Source organism: Echinops telfairi, unplaced genomic scaffold (genome assembly GCF_000313985.2).
Source record: "Echinops telfairi isolate 266 unplaced genomic scaffold, ASM31398v2 ScPeMD7_18;HRSCAF=68, whole genome shotgun sequence".
NCBI classification, from domain to species: domain Eukaryota; kingdom Metazoa; phylum Chordata; class Mammalia; order Afrosoricida; family Tenrecidae; genus Echinops; species Echinops telfairi.
The window spans coordinates 38,285,628-38,297,700 of record NW_022103915.1 but is presented as its reverse complement, the minus strand read 5'-3'; the positions used below and the strand labels follow the sequence as shown (position 1 = coordinate 38,297,700).

Sequence of the window (12,073 nt, the reverse complement as noted above, 5' to 3'; positions counted from 1 at the left end):
CTCTACATCTCTCCTCATCCCTCCTCCAGGGTTCCGGCTGCGAATCAACTCCAGAACACACTTCAGAAAGGCGCTCCCTGAACAAAGTGATTTTGCCAGCCTGGGCTGCGTGGGAAACGGATTCTGGTCCTTAGTTTGACACGCCAGACTGGGAGTCGAAGCCTAATCTCCCTAAAACCGAGAAATCACTGCTTATCATTGCCCGCCCCGACCCCAGAAAACTCCCTTTAGGAGTTTGAAGGCCTGGGCTCTCGTGGACCAGTCCACAACTCCTAATCGTGCAGCCAGTCAGGATGACACACACTAGGCCCGTCCCATCCTGACCCCTAGAGAACCCTGTTCCTTCCTGCCGTCCCCAGCCGCACCCTGGACTGTCTGGCCCTGTGCAGGCAGACATGACTGCCCTTGGCCCAGATGGGCTTCAAGGGCTTGGGAAAGCTGCTGGCTGCCAGCGTTGGAAGCATCATCGAGGACAAACCGGAGACCCCAGCTGGAAAGAAAGGCCACGTGAGGACAGGAGAGGAGGAGACGCAAGAGGAGCTGTTCTCACCCCCTGGGGGTCACACAAGTGCAGCTGGTGGCGTCCCCACGCGTCTTGGGAGACAGCTGCCCCCTCCACGGAGCTTCCATAGCTGGAACCTTTCAGAGGCTGATCACCAGGCGTTTCTTTCACGGCTCCCCTTGGGTGTTTGAGCCATAGCCCTTGGGTGAGCAGCCACGCGCTTAACCATTTGCTTCATCCGGGTAAGACTCCACAACTCTCCCTCACTTCCCAGGGCCCGGGAGGGTCTGCACAGGTCTCCGAGGCCTACGGCACATGTGGGCAGTCCGGCATCCAAAGGGAGGAAGAGTCCCACCGCACAGGGCGCGCTGGAGACCCAGAGCATCTGTGAGCCCCCCGAGGAGCACCGAGCGGGTTTGAAGAGCCGGCTCCCATGCCTCGGCCAGTCAGGGTCTGGCCTGCTTTTGGAGCCCTTGTCAGTTGTTTAAAAAATCTCAAGTGTGATGTGGTCTGAGACTGCCCCCTCCCGTCCCAGACCCACAGCCCATGCCAGGCCCTGTGGATGGGAAGCAGGCTAGGAACTGTGCTCTCTAAACTCAAACCCACGTTGGATGGGGCACCCACCATGGTGATCCCCTGGGTGGGGTCACATACTCACTGATCGCAGCCCTGAGTGCGCAGCGCAGAACAGACATCAGGATCACCATCCAGGAGTCTCCGGGCTTCACCTTTGGCCCAGTGTGAGACTGCAGCCCGGTGCCATCCTCAGCAGGGCGGCCACGCATCGGCCCCAGGACTCAGCGGACCCTTGGCTGGTGGGGGGGCGGCTGTCATGTGTCCCTGGGAACACAAGACGAGAGCGTCATCAGCCAGCTCCACCAGGCCAGCCCTGGAGACAAACACCACCAGAGCCCCCAGCTCCGGGCTCGGCACCCCACACACCTGTTCCCGTGAGCCTGCCACCTCCTCTCCTTGCTCAGGTTGGCTCTGGTCTGGTCTGGCCAGCCCGGCCAGGAAGCCCTGATAAGGTTCCTGGACATTTCATAAGCAGGATTAAGCCTGAGGGGTTCTTGCGCCACATGTATGATCTTGGAATCCAGCTCCATCCTCATTCCGTGTCAAATGACTCTCCCACCTTCACCCTGCAGCGGGGGCACCTGCTCTCAGGAGGACAGCTGACATCTCTCTTACCCCGTGGGGCTGACTCGGGCATGACCGCACACGGAGACACAGCCCACACAGCGAAAAGCCTCCATTCCTGATGCAAGAGGCCCCACCTCGGCTGCTTTTCGTTTATTATGATTATGACAACTGGGTTCTTGGGGAGCCCTGGGCTGTTGCCATCCATGTCAGCCAGCAGGCAGGCACACATCTTACTTTACAATGAACGCCCTTGGCCATGTACGTAATGGTCTTTTTCCACCCACCCCCCGCCCCCCTAAACCAAGGTCAAAGATCTGTGCAAATGTTTGCCACATCCTGCCTGGCCTGTCTTGTGGGAATCGGCCGTGGCCTTCTTTGGAATTGGATTCTTCTTGCCCTTGAGTGGCCGGAGGTCAGACGTGGTCCCCACACCATTTCCTTGGTGACCCTGCTGGCATCTGAAAGAAACACTGCCCACATCACCCCCAGCAGCACAACAACACGCAAGCCCCCGCAGGACAACAAACTGACCAGGTGGGTCCTTCTCCCAAGTATTCCTACATATCCTTGATGCGAACGTAACCTTTGCCCCAAATCCTTATCGCCAAGTAACTCCATCTGCCATTGCTTGATACTGTGACGTATTTGGCATGGAAATATGCCAAACTGTGCCCGGTCAACATCTGTCCCCTGGACAACTCGGTGACACGAACTGATAATCACCGGGTGGTCGGCTCCACCCCTAGGCTGCCATCAGATCACTTTCATAAGCTCCCCGAAACCACCGTTGGAAGGGGAGCCCGTTCTTCTGTAGTGTAACGTGCTGGTGCTGCCACTTCCTGGAAACATTGGAATGCAGCGCCGACCACGTGGGGCCAGGACACCCTGACCACCCTAACGCTGAGGACAGTCTGACCATTACACCCACACACCCGGACAGCTGGCCAGGGTGGACCTCTGAGGTGCCACCCCATGAGCCTGCCCTCCTTTCTCCCCCCACCAGGCAATCTGAGCAGGAGTGGCTTGTGAGGGGCTATGGAGAACGGATGGGGTGGAAACTCACCAGGCCCGTGGGCTGTGAGAGGCATGGCGGCCCAGGCCTTAATCGGGACATCTGCTCCGAAGCACTCCCAGCAGAGGGTAGGAAGGGACTGGAGAAGTCACCTGACCTGACCTGTCCGGCTTCCTCTCTCTGCACTCGGCCTACCCCTCAGGACCAGACAGCACCCCTGCCGTGGGCCCAGCCAGCCTAGTGACTGCCACAGTTCACAATGGCAAGTACCTAGCACCTTGAAGAAAGGACGGTTAACAGGCACCCTGTGCCTGGAGAATGAGGTCTGTCCCCCATGGCACTTCCCCTTCCCCGGGCCGGGCCGGCTGAGGCCAGCCACTACAGCACCAGGCATAACTAAACCAGAAACGGAATCCACAGACCACATCCTGCCTGCTCAGCAGCGGGGCCTGTCTCTGTTGCTGCAGTCAACGCTGGAAGCCGGCTGCTGGCGGGGCTGCCCCCTGGCCAGGAAGCTGTCGGAACAGGCTCCCTCCCGGGAACTGCCTGGTCTAAAGACTTCTTCCCAGGAGCCGGAAGAGACTAGACCAGGAGGATACAGCCTGTCGGGAGTTTGACCCCACCACAGCCCCCTCTCACCTCTGCCCCAGCCTCTTCAGACACACCCTAGCTCCCAGGTGCAGGTCCAGGCTACAAGGAACAGGAGGTTTGCCTGAAACCAGACCTGCATTTTGAGGGTGTAAGAGTGTGGGGTAGGTGCCCTTGGGTGCATGGTTAAGCAATAGACTTGTAGGCAAAGGGTCAGGAAACAGACCCTGGGCGGCATGCATGCTCTGAATGGAGGAAAGCCTAGGGATCCCATGGTTCTGCAGAGTCGGCGTGGGGCCACAGCGCACAGCCACCTGAGCAGGAACATGCACAGGGTCCTCGGAACAACTCAAACACGGAAGTGTGGGGAGACTCTCTCACATCTCAGGATGCTCCTGGGGGTTTAGGGAGTCGGGGCAGGCAGGAGCTGCTACCCCATTCAGGCTCCAGACCCTCAGAGATTCCTCCTGGGGCTCCGGCTGCCCCTCATTGTGTTGCATCAAAACCTCATTTTTTAAAAATACTTTTATTGGGGGCTCTTACATCTTACATAGCAATCCATACACTCTTCCAATGTGTCAAGCACATTTGCACCTATGCCGCCATCATCATTTTCAAAGAATTCTCTTCCCCCTTGAGCCCCTGATATCTGCTCCCCATTGAAACCTCATTCTGAAGTCATGCACGCCCGTGTTGTCCATTCACGGTCATCTCCTTAGTCCATTACTTAAGCCAGTTACTTTGTAAACATAGCCCCTTCTGTCCGGTCAGGGGGCCCTCCATGTGGCCAGGATGCTTCCGAGGGCTTGAAGGAGCTGAGACCACCACCCATTTCAGGTTTGGTCCTCTCTCCTTCCCCTGTCACCCACCCACTCCCACTCCTCCTTCTAAACCAGTGGTTCTCAACCTTCCTAATGCCACAATCCTCTAATACAGTCCTTCATGTTGTCTTGACCCCCAACCATAAAATTATTTTCATTGCTACTTCATAACTGTAATTTTGCTACTGTTATGAATTAGGTGACCCCTGTGAAAGGGTCGTTTGACCCCCAAAGGGGTCGAGACCCACAGGTTGAGAGCCACTGTTCTAGACCCTCATGCCTTTCTCCTTGGTGATACCTCCCCACAGCCTCCCAGTGAGTCCGTCATGGATAGCCCCATCAATGGTGGCACGGCTGCTAAGCACCTGGCTGTGCTGGAAGGTTAGCAGTTCACAGCTACCCAACAGCTCTGGCAGTTGGTTCCCATACCGATCACACCCTAGAAAACAGCACCAAACACCAACGCTCCCACAAGACTATGCGCCTCCTTCAACTGCAACACGCTGCCCATCTCAAAAACGACTCCCTGTAGGTCTGTGGCTCCCACACCATGAATTCCTTGAGGCTGTGGAATTTCTGTTGGACGGATGGAAGAAATAACAAGGGGAAGGGTCCAGTGACATTCCTGGGTGACTGAGTGACCCAGTGTTGCTAGCCAAAACTAGGCATGGCTGGCGTGCCTTCGCTGATGTTTAGAACACCATCATGGCAGGGCTCTCTCCACAAAGCATCGTCAATGCTGGTCTACAAGGGCTCGGGCTGCCTCTGCTGGTGAGGAGACTGCTCTGGCTACTCTTCCCACCACCAAGTGCCATCACCGGGACAGAGAGGAGGAGGGGGGTGGGGTGGGATGGCTTGGGGCAGGCAATACAATGGACATGCCCTCTACTCACACAAGAGCAACCGGGTCAGCAACAGGGCATTGCACGTGTCCTGGAAAGGTGTACACACTCCTCCACGGGCAAGGGGCTGAGCCTGGCCAGAGACTAGTAAGCAGCGATTGTGTTCTTTGTACAGTGTGCCTGCATTTTGGAACGGCACACCCCGTTTTCATGCACACGGGATTTGTTTCCCAAAGGGGTTTAGCCGGGTGCTGCTGACCGGAAAGTCCCTCTGCACCCCTCGCTCTATGTCCCCTCTACTTATTTAGGGGAAGCTGGACTTGCAAGGCGGAGTCTCTGCTTCTCAGACAGAAATCTGAAAACCCCATCTTCTCCCCGCATCTTCATGGCTCCGGAACCTCAGACCGGACCCCTCCCATTCTTCCCAGTGGTTGCCGTGGCATCATGGCTTCCTCGGATCCCACAGGAGAAGACGCTGGCCCAGACCCAAGCCATCTTCTTGGTCCCGCAGTGGAGTCCATTGTGGCAGCTGTTGTCACTCCGTCACATTAAGGGTGGCCCTCTCCTTCACCGTCTCCCTTAACCTTCCCCTCGCCGCAAAGCCCACAGAGTAAAGAGAAGAGGCCTCCGAAACCCGGCAGGGACCCTTCTCCTACGCGGTCAGAATCCTCCTGTTCCTCCCACAGGGCCCACACCAACTGCCTTTCCTTAGCCTTTATGGGGAGATCAGCCCTGAGGTACGAGCGCATCTGCCACGTCCCGCTCAAGGAGCAGCTCCCGTTCAGCGCTCATGCAATTGGCCTTCCAAATCCAGCCCCCCTGCCCCTGCCCCCCCACCCTCCACCCCCCCCCAGCGAGAAGGCTGCCTGGTCAGCTCTCCCCAGGAAGCAAGGCAGCCTCTGGGGGCCGGCCGGGATCAGGGAAGCTCGGGAGAGAGGAGAGCCTTGTGTCCGGCCCACTTACTCGGCCCTGCCACTTCATTCCGTGTCCAGCTCGCTCCAGACTTGAATGCAGATTGCACTGACTGGAGAACAGCCGGCCCCCTTCCTGCTGCCTCCCCAGGAGGGACCTCACCGCCCCCCCACCTTCTTCTCTGTGCCCCCTCCCTATCTAGCCCGCTGCTCTACCTTACATGCCCCTGCCAATGTGCCCCTCTGAACAAACCCTGACTGCCCAGTCACCACACCTTGGAGGGCGGGTTCTACTGTCCTTCCTTCCCTGCCCACCCCCTGGCACTGGGGAGCCACTGCGGGCTGCCTGAGAGACCGGACAGCTGCTACCGGGCTCTCTAATTAGCTGCCTGGCTGCTGTCCCAGAGCGAGGCATGTGTTACTGTAAGGAGCTGCCTCCCCTCCCTTCGTCAAGAAGCCCCATGCAGAGCCCAGCGGGAGGAGGTAGTCAGGGCCCTAGAATCCTGACCACAGGAGGCCAGTGAAGCTCCACCTGTCAGCCCTACCCACCTGGTGACCGGGCATATGCCCTGCCACTCCTTGTCCCTGCCCATGCCCTTGGCATGTCCCACAGGATGCCACACCTCACCTTTCAGGAGCCACAGGGACATCGCCTCTTTGTGACCTCATTGGATCTTCCCGAGGACAAGCCTGAATGGCTCCGACCGTGTGACGCCAAGTGCCCTGACCTCCACGGCCTCCAGCCTGGCCCAACACCAGGGACACCTGGTCCAGGAAGGCCTGCAGTGGCTGGTTTGTTTGTGTGGGGGAAGGGGAGATTCTAGAAGTCGGGAGTGGTGCAAATGGTAAACTAATTGGGCCTCAAGGTTTGAATCCACCCAGCAGTGCCTGGGGAAAAAGGCCCAGCGATCTACTTTCAAACAAAACCAGTCGTTGGAAACCCTATGGAGCACGGAGCACGGAGCACGTATGTGGGTCGCCAGGAGTCAGCATGGACGGCACAGCAAGTGCTTGCTGGTTGTTCTGATTCCACGTGTTCGCAGATACTGAGTGCATGCCTGCCGATGGCTAGCTAGGTCCTGAGATCGGTGTGGACCAGACCATGGGACTGCCCCCACAGAGCTGGCAGGTGGGCGGGCGAGACCCTGAGTGAACAAGCAGTGCCTCTTCTGATTTCTGATATTATGCCTCAAAGAAGGGAAGCCAGGTGGGGGACAGAAAGAAGCTGGGCACTGCAGAGCCCGTCTTCAGCATCTCGAAGGAGAAGCCTTTGGGCACAGGCCTGAAAACATGAGAAGACACCATGCAAAGAGCTTTGGGGAAAAGCACTCCAGGCGGAGGGGAGACAGGACGGGACCAGGCCCTGCGGTAAGAACAAGGTTAAACAAGTAGAGGAATAGCCAGGAGGTCAGAGGAACTCCAGTCAGTGTGGCTCTGGAGCAGTGGATGCCCTGTCCAGAGGACAGTATGAGGCCAAAGAAACAAAACCTCTCTGCTGGCAAGTCCAACGCACGGTGACCCTACGGGTTACACAGTAGAGCTACTCTGAAGGGTTTTCCTGGATGGAATCTTCCAGAAACAGATTGCCAGATGTTTATTCCATGGTACTACTGGGCAAGTTAGAACCACCAACTACTAGCAGATGAGCATAAACCCTTTGTACCACCCAGGGCTAACCAATCAGAGCGTCACATTCCCCTGGCTGGCTTAGTGATTGGTTCAACGATGGGCACATGCTCCAATCTGAGCCAATCTTAGGGTTTGTGTGGCAGAAACCAGAAAAGTCTCAGCAACCAAGTCACTCTCTTTACACTGCACTTGGAGCCGTGAGGATGTACGTCTGAAGTTGACTGGGTGAACGAGGAAGGAAGGCGTCCAAGAGAAGAAGAGATTAAGACCAGGTCCCAATGGCACCAATCCAAACCCTGAACCCAGAGACAAGGAAACCCCCTAAATAAGATCTGGGCATCCCTCACACTGCCAACCCATGAGGCTTCCCTCTAATGGGAAGCAAGCGGCACCACACTAGAAATGCGGACTGCTATTCTTAACAAAGCACTGCCAACCTGCTTCCAAAAAGGCAAGGCTGCGTACTGCATCGAGAGAGGAATACATAGACAACGCCTTTCATTTGGGAACCTTGCCTGATGGACATCGCAATTTTAACAATAAGGAGTGAGCTGTCCCTTTGCACCCCCAAATCCATCAAAGGAAAGTTATGATTGGGCATCGCCACAGGTCCCCGACTTGTGTCACAGGGAGGGTAATTAAGGGATTAGACACTCTCTGCCCCTCATTACAAAAGTCACCTGGTGGTCCCTACAGGGCCAGCTGGCCAAGGCGAGCGCTCAATTGCTCAGTGAACACCCCCCCCCCCCCCCCCCCCCCCCCCCCCCCCCCCCCCCCCGCCTGCAGGCAGGGGCGGGGAAGGACAGGTCTTTCACAGCTGTTGTTTGCCCAGTGAGCCTATTCACAAAGGAAGGGAGAGATCAATCTTCCATCTGAAGGCCTGAGATTTCCTCTGCGTGTGATTGACAAGAGCAAATCCTTTACACCAGGCCCTCCAGCACTGTCTCTGGCCTGGGATTTTCCATTTCACAAGCAAGAAGACCACCTGTCTTTCTGTCATTTGTGACCCAGAAACCCTGATGATGCAGGTGATTTCCTTCGCCGGACACACACTTGGTTGATACCAGGGTCATCTGTCTGAGCACCACCTGCCATCCCTCTGGGCTGCTGCAAGAAGGCCTGGAAGGAAAGGCGGAGAGCAAGGATAAGACAGAGCAGCCGCCTAGCAGGGGGAGCAGTCTCAGCAGAATGGCTGTAGCTCTGGGGACTCAAGTCTCACTGCCCAGGCTTGGTCACTATTCCTTGTCTGGCCGAGGAGAAGCCTGGCCTGACCCTTGTCAGCAGCCTAGTGTACCTTAACTCTCCTCTACAAACAGGCCGCTTGAAGATGGATGGCCTGGAGACCAGGCAGAGCCAAAATTGGGGAGTGCACAATTAATATTCTAATAAACTCCAGAATGGCACTACCCAACTTGGCAACCGCATAAGGCTATTTAAATGGAAAGACAATTTAAAAGTCAGTTGCTCAGTTTCATTAGCTGCATTTCAAGTGCTCAAGAGTTACCTGTGAGGCCCATCTACCAGACTGGACAGTGCAGCTAGACAGCATGCCTGTCATGGTAAGGAGCTCCACTGGAAAGCACTGACTGCTCTAAGTCACTCCAAGGGTTACTAGACGACCACCGAGCACACAGAGCTACAGCTGAGCCCCTCTACCTTGTGCTTGGCGCCCCTTTCTTTCTGAACAGACGTCCTTCTCTGGATCCCTCACCTCCCTCCAGCTCCGTTTTCATTATCCAAGGCTGCCATCGTGAGACTGGGTGGTGAGAAGGGGATTTAGCTCACTGAGATAGTTTATTGTGCCAGCCTGGCTGATAAACACAAGTGGAATTAACTGAAGGGCAGAGATAAATGGCTTGGAAAGCCTCCCCTTTCTTGTCTCTCGCTCTGTGCTCATCGGACCAGTGTGTGCGGCTGCCTTGCTTGTTCTGTGCCTCAATTTAAAGGCTACACTACCTGTGGGATGCCTAGCCTGTGGACTGTGTCGCTGTAAGTTGAGGGCCCTTTAAGACATCTCTGGAGCTGGGGACTGGCGGTTGGTGACCTGCCTTGTGATTGGCTGCTGTGCTGACACAGCCTAGCTCTCTCTACAAATAGAGGAAGATCTGGCAGCAGACTAGACTTGAAGGACTGCTAGTCTCTCACAACTTTCTCTCACGGACGTGAGTTGCACTGAGCCATTTGTAGTGCTTTATAATTTAACTGTTTATTTCTTGTATTATATATTTATCTGTATATGATTTAACAGTTCATTTCTTGTTATATATCTAATTATCTTTATAAATAAATATATTAAATTATCAGCAATTTGGTTTTATCTCTCCAGAGAACCCTGTCTAACACACCCACATTCCATGAAAGTGCCCGTCTGGAGAGTGTGTTACATCCATGAGGTCAGAAGAAGAGTCCTGGTGAATGAAGCCAGGCCCTGAGTCTCTGGCTGGAACTCAGACTTAGGGGTGCTACTCTGGGGGATTAAAAACTCCCCCAAAAAGCCCATCTGTAGACAATTGGACATCCCTTCACAGAAGGGTCACAAGGAAGGGATGAGCCAGCCAGGGTGCAGTACAGAACCAATGAAACACACAACTTTGCTCTTGTTCTTGAGTGCTCCCCACCACCACTACCATGACCCCAGTTCTACCTTACAAACCTGGCTAAACCGGAGCATGTACACTGGTACAGATAAGAGCTCCCAACACACAGAATCCAGGACAGATAACCCCCTCAGGAACAGTCCTGGGAGTAGCCATACCATGAGGGGAAGGGGAAAGTGGGGAGAGAAGTGGAAAAAAGGGGGAACCGATCACAAGGATCACTGTTTAACCCCACCCCCACCCCGGGGGGATGAACAACAGAAACGTGGTGAAGGGAAACAGCGGACAGTATAAGATATGAAAATAATAATAATTTACAAATTATCAAGGGGTCACGAGGGTGGGAGGGGAAAAAGAGGGGCTAATACCACGGGCTCAAGTAGAAAGAAAATGTATTGAAAATGCTGATGGCAACATATGTACAAATATGCTTGATACAGTGGATGTATGGATTGTGATGAGAGCTGTAAGAGCCAATAACATGATTTATATATATTTTAAAAACCTCCAAATCATTTACCAGCGCTCATTGAAAGCCAAACCCAGCTTTCCCAGGGTCATCTCCTCGTTCCACTTCCACAAGCTCACGAGGCAGGCACTCAACTCGACTTACTAAGAGGCAGATGCAGAGGCTAAGTGACTTGCCTAAGGCCACAGCTTAAAAACAAAATAAACGAATGCAGGAGGGCTGCGGTCTCTACAGGTGCTCTGTACCCCTGAAGGGAGATGAGTAGCCTGGATTTGGCCCAGGAGGGCTTGATAGACCTCTGGCACGGGCCACCTGTAGGTGATAATAATGGGCTCTACTGGCAGAACATCTCATATAAGCTACCCCCTACAGCGTCCTCACATCCACCAGGGGCTTAGTCTGCCCACCAAGACCTAGCTCTTGAAAGTCACATCAGAGCCAGCGGATTGCAGTGACAAGAAGGTACACACAGACAAGGGGTGCTTCTCCGGGGTGAGGAGGGAAGAACAAGACCAACATGTAGTGTTGGAGGCTGTCTGGACCACAGGTTCCTCCCTGTTCATCCCATGTTCTAGAGCAGTGGTCTCCACTTCCTCATGCCATGACCCTTTCATACAGCTCCCCAAAATGATTTTCATTGCTACTTCATCACTGTCATTTTGCTACTGTTATGAATCGGACAACCCCTGTGAAAGGGTCATTCGACCCCCAAAGGGGTTAGGATCCACAGGTTGAGAACCGCTGTTCTAGATGCTACTTGGCACACCAGAAGGGGCTCCATATCCACTTACCAGGTGGGAAAAAGTCCTCCGAGAGTGAGAGATCTAGAAGGAGCTAAGGGGGAGCTGGGGGACTGACTAAGGAATGAGAATTGTTTTGCCGAGAGAAGGGGCAGCCGTGGTACCTGACCCAATCTGGACGGTCCTTTTCTTTCGTCTAATGGCCCAGGGAAAAGGCCAGCCTGCCCTCAGCTGGACAAGGCCCACCCCCCAGGCACTCAAGACACTTCTCCCATGAGCCTTTGGTGTTTGCTGCTGTTGGGTTAGCCCCTAACAGATGTGAACCCCATGCGCTGCCTGCTCCCGCACCACCCCCATCATCTGCTGCATACTGGACCACTGCCGTCTGCAGGGTTTTCATTCGCTGATTTTCGGAAGCCGATCACCAGGCCTTTCTGCTGAATCCATCTCAGTTCTGGAAGCTTCATGGAAACCGATTCAGCGTCATAGCAACACACAAGCCTACAGTGGCAGGTGGAAGGTGGTTGCGTATGAGGAGCATTGGCCAGGAATCAAGCCCACCTGGAAGGTCAGAATTCTACCCCTAAGCCCCGCCCCCCGACCTGCCCTCTTAAGCTCCAGCAACGCAGACCCTGCACCCAGCCTCTCATGGGACAGCTATGTCCACAAAGAAAGCACTGATCTGGGGGGCTGGCCCCAGTCCCAAACACTAAGTGGATGCCTGCCCCTCCCCCCAGAAGAATTTATTTCAAAGGACTACACTGAAACTGCAGCTCCAGGAGAGGGACATATCTGATTGGAGCACACAGGAGCAGATGA

The 12,073-nt window shown here is 54.9% G+C and overlaps 1 protein-coding gene across 4 annotated transcripts in view; it reads right to left on the bottom strand.

The window, feature by feature from the left end:
- TMEM229B (transmembrane protein 229B) overlaps positions 1-12,073 on the bottom strand; it is a 53,738-nt gene that overhangs the window by 14,625 nt on the left and 27,040 nt on the right. The window contains exons 1-2 of one of the 4 annotated variants that reach the window (XM_045288218.1): positions 8,502-8,577; positions 1,161-1,342 (exon numbers count right to left, since the gene is read on the bottom strand). The gene's annotated coding sequence lies outside the window, so the exon portion shown is untranslated. Of the gene's footprint in view, positions 1-1,156; positions 1,343-1,444; positions 1,859-8,501; positions 8,578-12,073 lie in introns of those variants that run through there. The other 3 variants (XM_045288219.1, XM_045288216.1, XM_045288217.1) reach the window with 3 other exon arrangements.